Raw genomic sequence first — 19035 nt, forward strand, 5'->3', positions numbered from 1 at the left:
AAATGCCATATTTCCTACATGTCATGAATATTTGCCTCAGGTGTTTGAGTTGCTCTTGATGAGATTTGGAGAAAGGGGTTAAGTCATCAAGGTAGACAACTAGGAAATCATGGATTTCCTTGGAAAATGCAATGTCCATTGCCCTTTGAAAGGTGGAACCAGCGTTCTTTAGCCCAAAAGGCATTTTAACATACTTAAATGTTCCCCATGGTGTGGTAAACACTGTCTTGTCTTGGTCATCCGGGTGAACAAGTATTTGATTGAATCCTGAAAAGCCATCTAGTAAAGAGATTCTAGATGACCCCACTACTCTCTGTAGAATGTGATCCATTTTTGGCAATGGGTAGTGGTCTTTTAAGGAGACTTGGTTTAAATTTCTTAGGTCCAGTCTAATCTCACCTGTCTTCTTTCTTGTGGGAACTAAGTTTGACACCCATTCTGAAAATCTAATGGGTGCTAGGATACCTGCTTCAAACATTCTCTTCACTTCCTTCTTGATCAAAGGGAGAAGCACAGGATTGATTCTCCTAAGTTTTTGTTTGAAGGGCTTTTGATTTGGTTTTAAGGGAATGGTGTGTTGGATTACTAAGGTGTCATAGGACTTCAATTCTTCGTGACTCCAAGCAAAGACATCTTGGAATTCTTTGAACAAATCAACATATTTGGGCTTTTGGTCGGCTGGCAAAGATTGAGACAATTTGATCATTTTGGGCCTCTCTGCTGTCCCAATGTTGCGTTCTTCTATGGCAGCGTTTATGGGTTGCATTTTTGGCTTTTTGGGCACATCATTTGCATCGAACATGTTTCTAGTGGAGTTAGGCCAGCAGGCAAAAAGTTATCCTTTAAGTCAATGATCTCGGCCTCTGTTTTAGCTATTTCCTCCAAATGCATTTGTTTCAGCTCTTCTATGTTTGTGTTGTCAAAAATAGTTGGGTGCCGCATTTGATTTGCTGCTTCAGCTGTTACAGTTTGGTCATTTTGGCTCATTTGCTGTTGTGGGTCATCCATCATAGCATCCATGTCAATGTTTAGGCCTGCAAATTCATGCTGTGAGGTAAGAAAATTGTTGATTTGAGCATCATCCTCGAACACTTGCCAGTCTTTAATGTTATTTGGGACAGCAGGCCTATGTTTTATTTCAGCAGTGAAATGGTGATTTGGCTCAAAAGGAAGCTTGCAAGTGCTAGCAAAAGTAGCTAGGCTATGAGCATGCATGTTATGGCTTCTAGAAATCTTGGCAAGCTTGGATTCAGTGAAGGTATCAAGTATTGCAGTGGCAACAGTCCTATAAGCTCTTAGCCTTCTATCATTGGTAACAAAGTTTCCTTTCATTTATTGTATGATTAAATCGGAGTCACCTAGAATGGACGCCTTTGCAGCTCCTAGAGCTTTGAGCAGTTTAAGGCCTAAGAGGAGTGCCTCATACTCAGCCATGTTGTTGGTGCATTTGAAATTCAGTCTCTATGCATGACCTTGTGCATGATTTTTATGAGAATTATGAATCCATACACCTGCCCCTTCTTCTAATTTATTAACAGAACCATCAAATTCTAAATACCATGTGATTTCTTGCTTGTGGTTAGTCTCAAGAGTTTGAGTCATTATAGGATTGGGCAGATTTAAAATTTCTGTTTGGGGAGGCTCTTGTAATGTGCTGGTTGCATTAACTGTTTTGACAATTTCATGGGCATGTGCAACCGATTCTTGATTGATATGTGCTTGCTGCTCTAAAGCCAAATGTTTGGCATCAGTTAAAGGGCAGCTATCATCATTGAACAAAATAAAAGAATCCATATCAGTATGGATTGAGTAGATGGGGAAATTTTGGGGCTTGTCCTCACTACTTACCATGTATTTCATGAGAGTTTCTCTATATAGTCTTTTTGGTTGCCCAAAGACTGATATAGTGGCGTAAGAGAGGTCTAATTGAAGGGATCCTTGGAGCTTTGCTCCCCAAGATCTTGATAGGAGCAACCCATACTTTGGAGGGATGTCAGAAACTACAACATCCATGAGAATGGTCTTGTTAGGATATTGGACTAAGGAGACACACAAGTCTTTGATGAGACCTAAACACTTGACTTGACCTGAGTCAAAGGAGAATAAATCTTTGTATGGCCTGGTTATGTCAAGGTTTAGTCTTTCCATTACCGCTTTAGGCATAAGGTTGTGCGAGGCACCTGAATCAAACATTGCATTGTGCAAGATCTTGTCATGTATATGCAAACTGACATAAAAGGGTAGAACAGATCCATATGTTGATTTTTCATTAACTTCTGGACCGAAGAGCAGTTCTAGGGTATCATCAAGAACATTCACATCATCCTTAACCTCTGGCATTTGCAGCGATCTTTGGATTTGCTGCCTATAAACATCATGCTTGGCCAGTTCTGAGAGGGGCATGGATATCCTAAGTTTTCCAATCTCTGCCTCCAAATTGAATGGCTTTTCCAATGGAGTCTTTGCATTGAAAATGGAAGCTTTCTCTTTTTCAATTGAAATTTCAACGTTTTTCTCTTGTTTTCCAGCGTTGGGGAGAGTGATCGCTTGTGTTTTTTTAGTTATGGGAAGGCTTTTTGGAATACTATGCGCATTTTCCTTTGAAGAAGAATGTGGCAGGGGCTGGTCAATAGAAGGCTGTGTTTGTGTTATGTCCTCTACGGCTGTTTGCTGCATGTTTGGGCCAGCTTTGTCAGCATTTTCTTCGATGGGAGCCTTTCCTTTAATTCTGTTAGGCTGCTTAGTTTCCTTTTGTTTGATGGGCAGAGGCACATCAATCATTCTAGTTCTCAACTTGTATTGTTTGTTCAATTCATAGACAGCTGGGTCATAGGCTTGTTCAAAGTCGAAAGGCTCTTGGGTTTGGGATTGCATTTGATGAAAATCATCATTGTCTTGGTCTTCTTCGGATAAGAAGACATGCTGATCATTCTTTAATCCCATAAGATTTATGTGAGAGTCTTCCAAAGGATTGTTGGAAGTGGATGCCTCTGTGTAATTCTCCTGAAAAGGAGGTCTTATTTCACGGTCTGGGCTCACTCTTCCAGCGTTTGGGTTTTGATTCCTTCTGAAGTTCGGGTTTCTTACAGTATTGTTTTGCTGTCCATCCCATGTAGGCTTCCTCTCAACGTTGTCTAGCAGCCTACCCACGTTGCTGATCAGGGCATCTATTTTTTGGTCTGAAGGTGAAGGTTCCTCCTTGAAGGTGATTCTTCTCTCTGCTCTGGCTCTATTTCTCTTGGCAATAAGATTTGCCTCTACAGTAACAACCACATTTTGCATTTCGGCAAGGCTGTTAGGGGCTCTTTCTTTTAATTGATAGGCCATATCTTGGTCGAAACTGTCAGGGAATTTATATAAGGCAAGGTCGGGTGGAGGCCTTAAGTTCTGTGGGATAGTGTTGTAAATGCTATTGAATCTGGCGCAATAGTCCAAAACAGTCTCTTGAGGGCCTCTTTTGATTGTATCATATTCAGCTAATATGTGCAAGGGATCCTTCTTTTCCTCCCATCGATTGATGAATATTTGATATAAGGCCTCTAGGTCAGCAATGGAATTGGCTGGGAGTGATCTAAACCATGGCCTTACATCTCCTGCCAAACTTTGAACAAATATCTTCATTCTCACAGCTTCATCATCAATTTCATAGCTTTTAAAATAATCTTGCATCTTCTTGGTATGGTGAAGGGCTATGACAAGGGTAGTATTGTCAAAATAGGTAATTTTTGTCTAATAATCCTGAGGCATAGCCCCGGGATTAACAGGAAACTGCAATGGGGCATATCTGTTAGCCATATTTGCAGGGATAGGTGGAACAACAGGGATAAATGGAACAACTGGGACAACTGGGCTAATAGAAGTAGTAGTGCTGGTATGTGCAAGAGGTGTGGAAGAGGTACTTGGAGAGGTAGATGATGAACAAGGGGAACTAGGGGTTGAACAAAATAAAACTTTGACCGGGGTTGGAAAGCAACTAGGCTGAACTGTTTCAGGACTAGAAGCAATAAAGTCTTCCTGGTTTTGTTCTAATTTCCTGAGGTTCCTTGGGATTAAATTCGGATTTTCAACAGCAGCTTGAGGATTTGGGTATGGATTTGACCTTGTATAGCATTGCTTTCTCTTTGGAGCCAGCTCTAATAATATTTTTGGGGAATTTTCTTAAGCAAAATTTGGATTAAAGGAAACCTTTGCAGGTCTGATTTTGTCCCAGTGGATCTTTGCCAATTGATTTGTGAAATTATCTGAGGAAGTTCCCCAGCGGAGTCGCCATTATGTTATCACTCAGGTTGTCCCTAAAGCTCCTTAAAGGGATACGGCCTAGGTAACCACAAACCAATCTTTGGACTGCAGGTCCTAGCCTACCTGCAGTCAGAGAGGGCTCTCTCTTTAAGATTTAGCTTTGTTGAAGATGATGTTAGGCTAGCTATTGAGTTCAAGGGGTTTTGTTTATGTTCGGTGGGAAGGAGGATGCTTTCAAGTAGAGAGGCAATGCATAGTGTGGTAAGTTTCAAACCATTGGGCATGGAGTCATGGAGTAAGACTGCTGGTGCGTTTTCTTGGTCACAAGAGGAATATGGAGCAGGATAGCTGCTCATGAAACAACATTCAAGCTAAATGGAGATGGATTGAAAGGCTAAGGAATGAGAGGCAACAAAGGATCTCTCACTCAGCTTAACAGAGGGAAAGTGAATGAACTCTACCTAGGAGCACTTAAGAATCACTAGATAACTGTCAAACATAGTGAATCAGGGGAAATATGAGCCGAAAGGAAACCATATTTATTACCGATTCAGAGGAAAACATTAAGAAACAACAGACATTGAGCATAGAGTGCAACCAAGCAAGTTCTAAGCTAATCTTTCTAACTGCTGTTTAGATGAGCATATATCAATGAAAAAAGAGGTAAGAGGCACTTATTGAATCATGTAGCAGCACAAGAATTCCATCATTCACTCTTCAAGCCATTAACAACATAGCAAACAGTCCATTCCCCAAGCTAGCAAGCATTCTTTGATTATACCAAGTATCAGACATACAGTGCAAGTCTCTCTTGGAGCACATTAACCAACCAACCCTTAAAACAGTGCAAAGGGTGCTATATAAAGGAAAATATTTACAAACATGCCCTTGAACAGGTGTCAAGGGGGAAAATATCTCAAAATATCTCTCAAAACAGATCAAAAGAGATCTGAGAAGTCACTGTCTTTGAAACCTATATATGCTGGAAATAAATGCATAAAATATCTGAAACAACTGCGCTGGTGCAGTTGGCATCTCAAGTCATGTAAACAAGGGCTGCGCATGAGGCAGCAGCCTCCAAAATGGCTGTATAGTGGTCTTTGAGTCATGTGCTGGCCTTATGGCCATAACTGTGAGTTGGTGAGCCATAACGGCCTGATGATGCTTTGATGAATCTACTGGGGCCCTTCTGTTTTCATCTGCTTTGGAAGATCTTCACTGATACTCTCTGCCACTTCCTTGATACTCTTTGGCATGCATCTAGTCTGTATCTCTCCTCTGATACTCTTTAAGCTTGTCAAATCGCCCCATACTACCTTTTAATGCAAAATAACTGCTGTAGATGTCCTTCAGGGCCTTTGGGATGCTATCGGTGCTCCGGCTGATCAAAATAATGCTTAATCTAAAGAAAAACTGCCAAACAGAGAAGGATTTAATGCTGCTGACTGTGCTGAGGCCGAGACTGGCTTTTAATCTGCGTTTTTGGGCCTACTGGTAGCCAAGCGATAGGAGGCTTTCCATTTTGAGCATTTTTCCCTGGTGATGCTCGAAAACTGCCTCTGTTTTTTATTCCGGGCATTCTTTGCTGCAATTTTCACCTTCCGCGCCCTTTGGTGATGAAAAAAATGGCTTGACATGCATGAATTTCCCTTATTGGGAGCGGGCGCTGGAAGACACCCTGTAAAAATGGCCATTTTCTTTTAAACAGGCACAAACCCATTTACACTAAAAGATCGTAAAAATTCGGGCGGGAGCGACACTGTTCAAAATATTAAATCGCGGTCGTTGGATCCCACGAATGCAGATCCAATGGCTGCCACTGAATCGGCGATCGGCGGGTCGGCGGTCCCAATACATAAAACCTCCGATGGAGCGATATAGCTCGCGGACCCGAAACTGCATTAAGGCTCCTTTTATCGAAATGAGGTCTGGCCCATCGGCAAAAACCAAATCAGCGGATGTGCAATGAAATGGGTCCATCGGACCGGAAATCCCTTTAAGACTGCATTCTATTTCATTTCGGCTCCGCCATATCGGGAGCCTTCCCTTTCGCTATGCAACGGGGTCCTTTCCGGACCCGAAATCCTTATAAGCCGCGCTATATTACTTTTCGGCTCCGCTGGTCGGGGCGATATGGGAATGATGCGATAAATCATGGGTCGTTGATCTGCATGCCCAAATGGGCGGCTGAGATTAACTCGGCATTTCGACAATCGGTGGGGACAGAGGATATGCATATGGGCAATCGCCGAAATGATCCAAGCCGTTGGATTGGTGGATGCGATGGATGGCTGCGATTAAGTCGTAGTTTCGTGTCGGCGGGGAGAATGGGGGCGGCCACATAAAATCGCCGAAACGCCATCGGACCCGAAATGCTTTATAGGCTCTTTCTTTATTTGAAATCGGGTCCAGCCCGGGGCTATATGTGATATGTAATGCGCGAGGCCCGATTGCCGATATGCGATCAGTGATGGGCCATCAGCTCGGAGGCTTTCGAAAATCCACATAACTTTTATAACATGATATCGCCCGACCTTCGACAGCGATTTCGCGTCGGATGGAGGGCCCCTGCCTTCGGAGAGTTGTCATATGGTTTATAACATGCCACTGCCCCCTCCCGATAGCGATATCGCATTGGAGGGGGACCAGATACCCCTTTTTCTCATAGGAGCATGCCTTTTGGTTAAAATGCAAAGGTAAATGAATTCGGAGGGGTGATGTTAGTGCTTTGAATGGATTTCTAGGGCATCGGAAGGGGTCCGATGTCCCAAAAAGGAGGATTTTTCATTTTTTGAAGGTTTTTAATGATTTTTTGCATGTCTTTTGGGAATCTCATGCCTTGGAAGGAGTCCAAGGGCAGTCAAGAGAAATGTTATTTGGTTTTGAGAGGGGTTTCAAGGGCAAAGGGTGTTTATGCTCTTGAGAAGATGAAAACAACTCAACAAGATGGTCTTTATACATATGGAAGGAAATTTATGCAAAGGAATGAGTCCTTATGCATTTGGAAGATGGTTAGAGGGGGCAATGAGGGTTTTTGCTGAGTTTCAGATAAACTTAACAATTCCCAAGTATGTATATGGTTATTTTTCAACCAGGGGGAGGGGATAAGTATATAGGGGAGTTATATACATAGTTTTAGTAGGGGAAGGGGAAATAGATAGGGAGCTACATAGTAGTGTTAGTAGTTAACATGACAATGATGAGAAAAAATGCTAAGTATGATGTCTTAGGCTATCAATGGGGGAAAATGACTCATAGAAGAAGTGTGTACATTCCTTGAGTGAAGCAGATCTTCTTCAAGGCAAATGGTATGGAGAATGATGAAACTAAGAGACATTAAGCAGATCTTGACCTTTTTAGGGGAAGTTAGTGAGTGATTTGGGGAAGAGGAAGAAGGGGGGAGTTTAGACATGCCTCGCTTGAAGTCCTCCAACTGAAAAACTGCCTTCAACTTGTGATCTAGATAGATATGACACTTGACAATATGAAATGGATCACAAGCCATAATTCTGCAACCACAAAGCTACCTACCCGACGTACTCACCTAGCATTTTCTCTTCTTTTTGGTTTGGGTGCACTTGAACTAGCATACCCAGCTTTTCACTCTTTTCTTCTTGCTGTGCTCCTATCTACTTCTACACTTATTTCAACCAGGGGCTCAGATTAAGCTGTTGAGCACCCTTGCTTCTCTACCTAACTACAAATCTGCCAAGATTAAGCTGTTTGGACAGATGTTCATTCTCTATATTCTACAACATGAAATTGAAACATAGGGAAGCCAATATTAAGCTGTTTGGCCTTCCCATACTTGAAAACTGATCAAAACGGATTACTCATCAAAACTGGAACAAAGCAGTGGCATTTAGATTAGCTCACTTTCATGGATACTTCTCTGGCCTCTGTAGCAAATATGGAGCATTGCAGTAAGCAAAGTATGACATATTTGGCATGTAAAATGCCGATCATGAAAGATGATTAACCTGCTGCAGCAGGAGGCTAACACTGTCGATATTAAAATTTTAGATGAAGATAAGTGCATCAGTTTGTTGTGTTCTCTACCAAATTCGTGGGATAGTCTAGTTATTGTAATAGGTATCAATGCAACTACCTTGCAGTTTGATGAAATACTCTCATCCTTGCTAACGGAGGAGATGAGATGGAAAAATATGGAGAGCCAGAATGGTGATGACTTGTCTGTATGAGGATGGTCCCAGAACAAAAACAAAAATAAGTGATTGAGTTGGAGATTAAAATCTAGAGGGAGATCTAAATCTCCAAGAAAACCTGTAAAGGTGGTTTGTTGGAAATGTGGAAAGGAAGGGCACTATAAAAGGGACTGTAAATGTAAATATCCTGACAAAAGAAAGGGATCTGATGATGCTCCTTCTGCAGAGGTGAAAACTAGCTTAGATGGAGGTGGGGATGTGTACTTGGCTTCTTCAAGTACAAATGTAGATCATGAGGCATGGTTGATTGACTCAGGTGCATACTTTCACTTCACTCCCCCATAGAGAGTGGTTCTGTGAGTATGAGAAATATGATGGTGGTGATGTCTTCATTAAAGTTGAAGTTGCAAGGTGGAAGGGTTAGAACAATTCCAAGTGTTTTTCATATTCCCGCATTAGCCTGAAATCTTATTTCTGTAAGCAAGCTGGATGATGCAGGTCTAAAAACCGTGTTTGGGAAGGATATCTGCAAGATGGCATGGGGAGCACTGGTATTGATGTGGGGAGTTTGAATTGGAACTTTGTACAAGCTGCAACGTAGCACTATTGTTGATGGGTGCAACAGTTCTGTGGTTCCTGAAAGTGGAGCAGGAAATCTGGTGGTCTCTAGAGAGAAGACCATGTTGTGGCATCAAAGGCTTGGACATATTGGAGAGAAGGGCCTTTGAATACTTCATTGTAAAGGTATGATAGAAGTTATGAGTAATAGCTCTCTACTGATTTCTGTGAAAATTGTTTATATGGGAAGCAGAATTGGGTGAGTTCCCCCTCTGGTGGTAAGAGGGTGAAACAGATATTAGAACTTGTGCACAATGATGTGTTTGGACCTATGAAGGTTCCATCAATGGGTAAGTCTGTGTACTATGTATCTTTTATAGATGAATTCTTAAGGAATACATGGATATATTTCCTTAAGAAGAAATCCGAAGTCTTTGACAGGTTTAAAGAATTGAAGGCTCTGGTGGAAAGCCAGACAGAGAAGAAGATAAAGTTGTTGAGGACAAATAATGGTGGAGAGTTTTGTAGTAAGGAATTTGAAGAATTCTATAAGAAGTGTGGTATAGCATGACAGAAGACTACTCCATATACACCTGAGCAAAATGGAGTTGTATAAAGAATGAACAAAGGGTTGATGGAAAGGGAAAGAAGCATGCTCACTGGTTCCAGGGTAGGACAGGAATTCTAGGCAGAGGTGATGGAGATAGCATGTTACCTGGTCAACAGATCACCTTCATCAGCGTTGGAGGATAAGACTCCACAAGAGATATCGACTGGTAAGAAACCCTCTCTTTCACATCTGAAGGTATTTGGATGTGATGCATATGTACATGTTCCAAAGGAGAAAAGAACCAAGTTGGATAGTAAATCTGAAAAGTCCATCTTTATTGGGTATAAGGATGGTTTAAAGGGTTATAAGCTTTGGAACCCCGTAACAAGGAAAGTTTTGTACAACCGAGATGTGGTGTTCAGAGAGGTGAAATATGTTATTAAAATGAAGTCCCATCAAAGGAACCTGAGAAGATAGAGTTTGAGCTAAAGGAGGAAGAATCAGACTCTACAGTAGAGGAGGAATCAGAAGATGAAGAGCCACAAACTCTAGGTGTGAGAAGATCAGTTCGAGAAAGAAGGCAACCAGAAAGGTATATTTCATATGCTTTCTATTCAAATTTTGCTTTATCTATTTTTGATGATGATCCCAGAACTATAAAAGAAGCAGTAGATTCAGACGATGGGAAACTCTGGAAAGAGGCCATCATTGATGAAATGGCATCTTTGCACAAAAATGAGGCTTGGGATCTGGTGGAGTTGTCGGCTGGAAGGAAACCCATTGGTAGCAAATGGGTGTTCAAGAAGAAGACAAATGCAGAAGGAAAGGTGGAGAAATACAAAGCTCAATTGGTAGTAAAAGGTTATTCCCGGGTGTCGGAAATTGATTTTGGTAATATTTTTTCTCTTATTTCCAAGGTAGATTCTATTAGATTACTTCTATTTGTTGCTGTTGCTTTTGATTTTGAGGTAGAATAGATGGATGTGAAGACAACGTTTCTTCACGGGGATCTGGAAGAGGAGATCTACATGAAGCAACCATAAGGTTTTACAGTGAAGGGTAAGAAAGAACTGGTATGCAAGTTAAAGAAGTCTCTATATGGGTTAAAACAGTGACCAAGGATGTGGTATCAGAAATTTGATACATTTATACGGGGAATAGGCTTCACTAGAAGCAAAGCAGATCACTGTGTGTATTTTAAATTAATTGGTGACCGTGTTATTTATCTGGTATTGTATGTGGATGATATGTTGCTAGTTGGAAATGACAAATAAATTATCCAGGATTTGAAGACCAAATTATCCTCCAAATTCGACATGAAAGATCTTGGTGCTACAAACTATATTTTGGGCATGGAAATCATAAGAGATCAGGCAAAGAGGAAGCTCTAGTTAAACCAGAGGAAGTATGTCGAGACAAGACTGCAGAGGTTTAATATGCAGGATAATAAACCAGTGAAGGTTCCTATTCTTGTAGGTGTGAATTTATCTGTTGAACAGTGTCCCAAGACACAAGAAGAGGAAAAGGACATGTCCCGTGTTCCATATGCAAGTGCAGTTGGTAGCCTGATGTATGCAATGGTCTGTATTAGACCAGACATTGTACATGCAATGGGAGTATTGAGCAGGTTTATGTCAAAACCAGGGAAGCAACATTGGACAACAATGAAGCGAGTTTTCAGGTATTTGCATGGCACTAGTGATTATGGTTTGTGCTACCAAGGAAGACCAGGATTGGACAGAGTTTTGGATATACATGGCTTTATTGATGCGAACTGGGCTGGAGATATGGATCAGAGAAGATCTACAAGTGGGTATGTGTTTAACCTATTTGGAGGTGCAGTCAGTTGGATGAGTAAGAAACGATCTGTAGTGGCACTATCATCTACAGAGGCAGAATACATGGAAACCACTCATGCAAGCAAGGAAGCAGTTTGGTTGCAGAGATTGTGTTCAAGTATGGTGTTAGTATAGGGAACCATAAGGATAGACTCTGATAGACAAAGTGAAATTTTCTTGGCAAAGAACCCTGCTCACCATTCAAAGACAAAGCACATTGATGTTCAGTATCACTTTGTGAGGGATATGATATAAGACAAAAATGTGTTGCTGGTAAAGGTGGACACTTTGAAGAATACTGTAGATGCATTGACAAAATCTGTGAGCTCTGAGAAGTTCTCTTGGTGTAGAGAAACAATGGGCGTTGCAGGGGCAGATAAATGACTAAGCTCTCCTGTGCCCCCCTGTGGAAAGGAAACAACAAGTGGGATAATGTTGGGTTGTGTTATACTGTTTTCATGACTAGCCCACATAGTTAACTAGGGGGTTAGAGGGTGGATGGGGCCCCCCATTGTTGCGCCGATTGTGCAAAGGGGGGGTGGAAGCCCCTCCTATCTAGGGGGTTTTAGGGGGGCGGGTGGCCCCCCTCTATGGTGTCCAGGGCAGTGCCCTGGAGAATTTTTGTTTCTGGACCCTATATTAGGTTGGGCAGACCTACCTATGGTGTTGTGCATGGTTTTTTGCACATGGTTTTGGACGCAATGGTTTTTGGTCCATGGTATTAGATGCTTCAGCATGTATAAATATGTATTGTAACATTTAAGGGCACATAATGAAAAATCAAGATGGTAGTCTCGGTTTTGGGATCCAGGGGGAAATCTCTGTGTATATGTGTTTTATGTGATATGCTCTTGCATTGTTTATTTTCTGTGTTTTAGGATTCGTATCCAGGTAATTTTTGTACGGGGTTAAAACCTACAGTATGATCATTACTCTTCTCCTCTATGCAGATGATGTCATTCTTCTTGAAAAAATCCATGAGGACCTAGACAAGCAGCTTAAGACTATTCATTTCTACTGCTCCAAGATGGGTATGATAGTTAATACTGACCAGACTAAAGGCATGATCATTAAATTAAAAAGTATCACCCATGGTAGTTCTGTCTATGATAACCATTGTTTAGAGTAGGTTTCTTCTTACAAATATTTGGGTATTGACTTGCATCGTCAACTCAATTTAAAATTACAACTATCGAGAAAAGAATTATTGGAGGCTGGAAATCTTATAGTGAGCTTGAAACAATTGTAAGTCGGTCTATCTTTTCATTTGGTGTAAACAAATGTTCCTCTTTGAGACTCTCGTGACCCTTGTTGTCGTATGTAGATGTGATGTTTGGGGTTGTAGTGTATCCAGAGAGTCGTGGAGAAAGATTGAGATAATTCAAAAGAAATTCATAACCTATTCCCTAAAGATCAAGGGAAATACTCCCTATCCTATCCTCTTGATCGAAGTTGGCTTGTCCCCCATTGAAAATGTGGCTATGTTTAGATATCTAATGTATAAGAAGAATCTTTACAACATGAAATCCAAGAGGCTCCCAAAAATTGCTTCTAACTTTAGTCAAAACCCCCACCTTCACCTCAGACGTGGATGGCATAAGGTTTCCTGGTCTTGGCTCAACCATTGGGGGATTAAGGAGGAGATCATCATGGGAAGCAAGGATAGTGTAAAAGATACTATTACCTCCAATTTTAAGGACAAGTTGTGGGATGATAAGGAGTTGGAGGGTAAAAAGAAGCTAAGATACTATAAGGAGGTGATCAACCTGACCCTTGACAACCAGAATTATCTCTCTGTGTTGACCAACACTAAGAAAAAAATAAACATCACTAGGATAAGAACTAATTCTCATGAGCTTCAAAGTGAAACTGGTCGGTGGTCTACTCCCAAGACTCCTTGGGATGATAGAATCTATCATATCTGCGATACTAAGAAGTTGGAAGATGAAAAAAGCTTCCTTTTAGACTACCCAGCTCTTACTCACATCTGCTCTCAATTCATTAACATCTGACACACTTCCAATCTTCTTGACTTATTAATCTAGCCCCACTATACGATCTTGGAATGCTTCTTTCTCTTCTTTTTTATCATAGAAACAAGATTTTGAAGAATTACAATTAGATTTTTTTTTCTTTTCTTGAGGTCTGATAGACCACATTGGTCTTAGTGGACGTTAATCATCATCATCATCATCATTTTTATAATTTTATATTTTTATTTTAGTAATTTTAAATTTGATTTTAGTATATTTTTCTAACGTTCATAATTAATTAAAAAATTGACTATTGGGATTAATTTGTTGCATCTCTACTATTTGTTGGCTCTATGTTTCAACTATCCATCTAGGTCCTGATGATGAACCACAGTAAGTGGTTCGAAACATGTCGATTTTATAATCTGAATGTAATTTTGTCCATAAATATTTGATATAAATAATATATGTGGTTGATATATGCCCACATATATTATTGTTTATTATTTATTAATATTAGCAATAATAATTTAATTATTAGATTTATAATTTTAAAAAAATATATCTATATTTTAATTATTATTATTAAAATATATATTATAATTATTATAATATTTTCAAAAATAAATAAGAAAATAATAACTATAATAACTATTATCATAGTTATGGATGATGATGATGATGGTTAACGTCCAATAAGACCAATATGATTTATTGGACCCTAAGAAAGAAGTGATTAATTGAGATTATTTAAGACTTTATTTCTGTGATCAAAAAGGAGGAAAGAATTGTGTAGGTTATTGATATACCCTTATTATTATTATTATTTCATTATTATTATTATTTATTATTATTATTCTTATTCTTTAAATATTGTTTATTTTTATTTTTTTTAAGGCAAACATGGTTCATGGTCATTGAGTGGCCGCTACATCCATGGGCAATAATCCACACAGATCCACCAAAAGCGACCTAATATATCAGGCCTAACCCCAAGGGCATTGAGGAGATTTGACATTCCTTGGGGCTTTAAATATTGCTATTATTTATTTATATAATTATTTTTTATATATGCCTATATATGTTTATCAACCACATTTATATTAATATAAATGTAGTTGTGCTATTCAGTTGGAATTTGGTGAAAAATTGTTTAGTCAAATTTTGATTTTTGTTATTTAAAATTGGTTTTCAATTCTTTCTATATATTGATTTAGTATTGTGAAAAATCTTGGGGGCACTCGTATAGTGGAGAGTTCACAACTAAAACTTGTGAAAACAACAAATCTCTAACTAATTATCAACAAATTACATTGTAAAATATATTGGAAAACCTTCCAAAAATGAAAAATAGATGTAATGTTGTTTTTTGAAATATTGAGATAACATTTTTTTAAAATTATATTAATGTCTTATAAAGTGGGGTTTATATATATATATTCTGACTAATAGCCGAAATTATATTCTCAACAAACTACATTCTCCTTTCAAGCCATTGAAATATTTTACTAAAGTAAACATTAACACACACATACACACTTATTGTGTGTATATATTTCTTATTGAAATATATTTAGTTAATATGGATATTCAAATAGTTTATTTAAGTTTTGTATTGAAATATTTATAAAAATAAAGTTTTTTTTCAAATTTTAATTACTTTATTTGTGTAAATTTATATAAAAGTATATTATTTAACATAGACATCATAATATTTTATTTATTACTAGAAGAGTGAAATTGAAATATCAGCCAACTAAGTAAGCACAATGAGAATGTGATTATTAATGTTTTATAATGCTTTTAATAAAAACTAACTAAATATGTATAATCATTTATGTTTTTATTATAGCCAACAATGTTTTTTTCATTTAAAGTAATTTTTTTAAGGTCCACATGTGTCAACCACAAGTTGAGCATGGATGGAATTACACATTCCCTCATGCTGGATTGTAGAATTAGCCTCTAGGTTGAATTAGACTACACCTATTATAATTAATTAGACTAAATCTATTATAATTTTTTTTTTTTGGCTTGTGGTTCATGGAAACCTTGGTCAACGGGTGGTTGCTACATCCACGGAAAAATCTAGGCTAATCGACCCCGAAGGGAATCTAGCTCGGCGACCCAGTAGCTAGGCCTAACCCCAAGGGCTTCGGGGAGAATGGACCCTGTGACCTCCTGATCAGCGAGGCACTGATTTTGACCAACTGAGCTAACCCTTGGGGCTAGACTAAATCTATTATAATTGATTAGACAAGCAATTAATTTTTCAATATAAAAGTTATTTTTTCCAAAAAATCAAATGAATCAAATCTAACCTTACCTACTTCAAAATATCTTCCAATCATAAAATCTCCTGGCTACACAACTAATATCTATTATTGACTAATTATATACTAGTGTAGATCCATCTTAACCACGGATCTACCAAGAGCCAAAAGAGATCCAATCTAATTATAAGCAAGCCTCTTTTTAGAATGCAAAACTTAAAAAAAAATACATTTTAAAAGATTTAATCTTTTTAACCAAATATTTATATATAATAACTGATGTTTTTATTATAATTGACAATATTTCTCATTTGAAGTATTTTTTTAAGAAACACATGTCAACTTCAAATTGAGCATGGACGAACCCTCCTATGAGCTTCTTAGCTCAATAATTAATCTTTCTCCTAATTTAAAATTTTGATATTAATTTGCTTTATGTTTCTCTTTATTATCTAAAATCTATAAATCTATAAAATTTATATTTTATATTATCTAAAATCTATAAATATATAAATTTTATATTTTAAAATGCTAACACATTTAAATCCAGACAAATGAGTAGAAGAAAGTTTTATTTTAATGTATTTTATTTTATTTAATAAATATAGAAGTAAGACTAAATAATTTTTTATAATTAAATTATATATATATATAATTTAAAAATACATAAATTTTAAAATAAAATTAATAAATATTTTTATGTAAGTATGAATCGAGATCTTTTACCCAGTGTTATTTATTACATTAACCAAATTTTGACCGTTTGGATCCAATCCAATAGGAGTATATCAACAATTTACTTTTCAAAGATAAATGGAGGATTCCAACTGTTCAAATTTGATGAAGAATGGATATGACATGCCACACTCCACAGTACACAGTGGAAGCATATGCAACAAATTATTTTGCGACCTCTCCGAAATGTGGTAAACTTATAGTCAAAACGCATTGATGAGAGAGCGAAAAGACGCACTACAATGTTAGTTTATTATAAAATGTTAGAAATTTGAATGTAGTATGCATGACACAAGATGGTTTTCCACACTAAAACGATGGAAACCAAGGTAGGTTATTTAATGCGGTTGGGTTGTAAATGTTTGAACATTATAAGTATAAATTTAATAGTGGGTATATACAGCGTGAGTGGGCCTAATGGTTAAGAGCAAGTGTTTCCTCCTAAGACGTCACAGGTTCAAAACCAGAGGGGGGGTAGAGCATGTATGCCTTCATAGACTTAGCAATCAAATCGCTGTGCGGAGGTGGGTCCCTTGTCCCACAAACAAGGGGGTCTCATACACCAATTTGGTGTTTGGCTTGCTGTTATAGGACAAATTGACCTCCTCATCAACTCAAAGGTGAAAGACAAGGTGACTGAAACAATGACCACAATTGCAGGCCCAAAATCCACACTAACGCTCTCTATACACTGACAACCTGCTTTATAAAGCTTGTTACCAAGCATAAAGGAACGTTAGTTAGCCTACTAACTCATGTTGTTAGACCAGGGGGAGCATTAGTGAACTTAAGTGATGTTCAAGAGGTTATGCCAATGAATCTTCTCATAAATATCTAGATATTAAATCCCTAAATTTGTGCAAGAAAAGCAATGAAACTCCAAAAATCAAGATATTTTGAGAAATTCTATCATGAGAATGAAGGCAAATGTGAAAAAGCTTGTAAACAAGGCAGGTTCATGGTTTTTTCCCTAATGAACTCTAGATGGAGCTTGGCAGCTCTAATTCGATTGCTACACAAGCAACGAGAGGACCATTGCAAAAGGGTCAGAGCATTTAGAAGGATAGCTTATAGAGCTATTGTGAAACTGTCATATTCTTGAAGGAGCTAGCTGAAAGAAGGAGAGAGAGAGAGAGGAAGAAGGGGTAAGGAAGGCTAATACAATGGATTGTTGTAATCACTTTTCCATTCTGAATTGAGAACTGCAGTTGTGTTCCCTACTCCAAAGTGTCAATGATATTGTGCATTTATTTGTTCATTCTGATGCTTGTCGAGTTGAGTAGTTAAGTTATACATTTATACATGTTTGTTATGGATTCTTACATTAGTTTTCAGAAGTGTATGCTGTGATTGGTTTGCTTTGTCCTTTGTGCAGGAATCGACTTGGAGCCGGCTTAGAAGGAGTTCTTCTTGCCGCACGGAGATCCCCAAGCGAATCTAGAAGGAACCAAAGGTGATCCTCTTTCCATACCCTATCAATTTATGTTTGATAGATGAACATGTGTGTAACAGGTAGCTTTTGCAGATAATCTTATAGTCTGTTGAAGGTCCTGGGAAGGCCTTTGAGGGTAGTTTTCATCCTGTGCATTTTACCCCATAGCAGAATTGGCGACTCTACTGGGGACTATACATCTAGTTCCCAGTTACCCGAACTCCTCTCAGATCTTCTCTTTCTTCTAAGAGCTTCCCACTTCTTCAAATCCTTTTCTGACCCACCATCTATCTTGTTGCACCCTGCAAAGTTGCATTCTCCTCAGAAATTGATCCTAAATACCCTTTGTTTGAGCTATTTCCTTCACTAACATAGGTTGCTAGTCTACACAGAGCTTTATAAAGCTCTTTGACTATGCATGGGGAGTGTTAGTAGCCAAACCAACTCTTTGTTTACAAAGAGATAGAGCGTTAGTCTCCTATTTCCATGTTTTTCAGAAGGTTTTGTGGACCAAAAGGGCGGGGGGGGGGGAACTTGTCTCAGGGGCTAAAGTAAGATATGCGACAATATCATGTTAACAAATTTGGTGTCTTGAAAATTTTATTTTTAAGAAAATGTTTTAGTTTTTCTCTCTTAAAAGAATTTTTTTTGAAAGAAAGGCTGATAAACTGTATTGTTCCTTCTATCGAAATAGTTTTAGGCAACTTCATTTTGGTTTTCAGTAGTTGTTAGAGAATATTGAGAAAAGAAACTTTCGGTTATGCAAGTGTTGTATGGCTTTAGATGCACCGATGAATCCATGAATATGTGAAAAGATACATGTGTAGAATAAGACTTGTTTGCATAAGAAATTGAAAAAAAAATTCAGAGCATTGTTTTGCATGGTGTATTGAGTTGAGAGTCTCACCATATTCATACGTCAACAACCCTACCAAAGAAAAATAAGCAAGTACACTAAAATTTACATTAAAATCAATCAATTACTCTTTTTTGAGCAAACCAACATTAGCTAGATTAGGACCTTGGGATAAGCATGTGAGTGAACTGCCCAAGGTTGAAAATCAAAACTAGTGTTGTTAACGAGTGAAAAATCCTTTTGCACTGATATTACCAGGACCACTCCACTGACAACGGTGTGAAATACGAGACAACATTGGACTGTAATTGAAGGTAACCCGCCTTCTCTTACAACTCCCTTGGACATTCTGTGTATTAGGGGTCCCTTCGGGGATTTCGGAACTGAGTCGGGGACTCAGGTATCCTGCCCACAC

The sequence above is a fragment of the Pinus tabuliformis genome, chromosome 1_1, assembly GCF_031772625.1.
Source record: "Pinus tabuliformis cultivar Carrire ecotype Pingquan chromosome 1_1, CPIR1, whole genome shotgun sequence".
In the NCBI taxonomy this organism is placed as follows: Eukaryota; Viridiplantae; Streptophyta; class Pinopsida; order Pinales; family Pinaceae; genus Pinus; species Pinus tabuliformis.